Below are 1739 nucleotides of genomic sequence, written 5' to 3' on the forward strand. Positions count from 1 at the left end.
TCTATTATTTGATGAATATTGAATTTTCGTCGAAGTTTGTATTATTAGGCGAAATATTACGGTGTTTATAAGTTCATACAACTAGCTGCCTTAAATAAACTAAGAATACACTCATGTGTCAGCTCTATTGTATTATTTCAATGAAGAAATTATCACTTTCTATTTATAAATTTTGGTCATTTGAAGGACCTTTTTAACAGCAATCCCTTCTTCATTATAATTATGAAATATAAAATTATTTTATAATAAAACAGTATACATGTGCCACCATAAAATGCAATTTTTTACAATAATGACAAGGCCTTGAACTTTTACTACACATTTTTTAAGGATCAGCAGTCAATAACAATAAGAAATTCATTTATAGAATTAAATCATTTATCATCAGTTAAAATAGTTCACATTTTGATCCCTAGATGGGGATATCATATTGCTGTGTTATTATTTACTTGCTGTGTACCCGTCCTTCGTACGGGTTGTGTGTATAAATAATACATTAATTTAACAATTAACAAACAAATTACTTGTACTTATCAGCCCTGATAACAATCTGAAAGTCAGGCGAGTCTGGAGGCAAGGTCTCCATGGTGGTTTTGAAGCTCTGTATGTAGGCGTTATTGTCTTGAAGCATGGTCTGCAGAGCGGCTACCATGTTGGCGTCCAGGTTTTGAAATAAGTTCAACCTCCTCACAATCTGAGCCTGACTATCACCAACAAAGTATATTTGAAGGAAAGATGCAGGTTGTGCGGGAGTTGACAAAAGAGAGCCGATCAGATGGTACACTTGGCCTTGAACCTTAAACGTGGGCATATATACTCCTTCACGGATCTCATTGCCTCCAAACGAAGTCATTTGAAAGGCACCGTTGTATGCTCTGATATTCTGTAGGAAACTGCGAGACTGAGGTGAGTCTTCCGACATCTACGACCAAAGAGGCTCTGGTGCCTCCACAATGGGGGGAAGAGCTACTTTGCCAGAAGCACAGCAAATGGCAGATGATTCTTTTGCCCATGTGAGAGCATGACAGTGCCTACACACCTTGTCTAAGGCTCCGATGTTGGCGGCTTCGGCATAGTTTATTAGGGGATCATACTGAAACCCAATGTTGTTTTTGTTAAGCCATTGTATCATGTTTCTTTGTACATGCCGTGTCCTCTCTCCTGTGATTTTGTCGCGTCTCTCTTGGTCGGTACTCGAGTTGCCTGGTCACACGGTGTCTTTGGGTGTCAGCAGCCACGCGTGAATTTCTCTCATCCTGACCTTGGCGAGCTCTATAGACCTCCACTCGCACTACCTCCCCTCCCAAGCTCAGATTGTGTTGTTGAACAACGCGATGGTACCTTTCGTTGTCAATCACGTGGCGAGCTTCCCTCTCCTCTACTGTTTCATTTTCCCTTCCTTGACTGTGCCAAACACTATCTTCTTCCTGCCGAGCTTCCCTCTCCTATACTGTTTCATTTTCCCTTCTTTGACTGTGCCGAACACTATCTTCTTCCTGCCGAGCTTCCCTCTCCTCTACTGTTTCATTTTTCCTTCTTTGACTGTGCCGAACTCTATCTTCTTTCTGTCGAACTTCCCTCTCCTCTACTGTTTCATTTTCCCTCGCCAGACTGTGGCGAACCCTATCTGCTACCAGTCAAGCCTCCCTGTTATCCTCAGACTGTGACTTTCGGGAGATTGCGTGCCACTCTTTGTCACGGGCCAAACGTTTTTCTCTTTCGACTTCAGACTGCCGGCT

The sequence above is a fragment of the Limulus polyphemus genome, unplaced genomic scaffold (assembly GCF_000517525.1).
Source record: "Limulus polyphemus unplaced genomic scaffold, Limulus_polyphemus-2.1.2 Scaffold640, whole genome shotgun sequence".
Taxonomy (NCBI): Eukaryota; Metazoa; Arthropoda; class Merostomata; order Xiphosura; family Limulidae; genus Limulus; species Limulus polyphemus.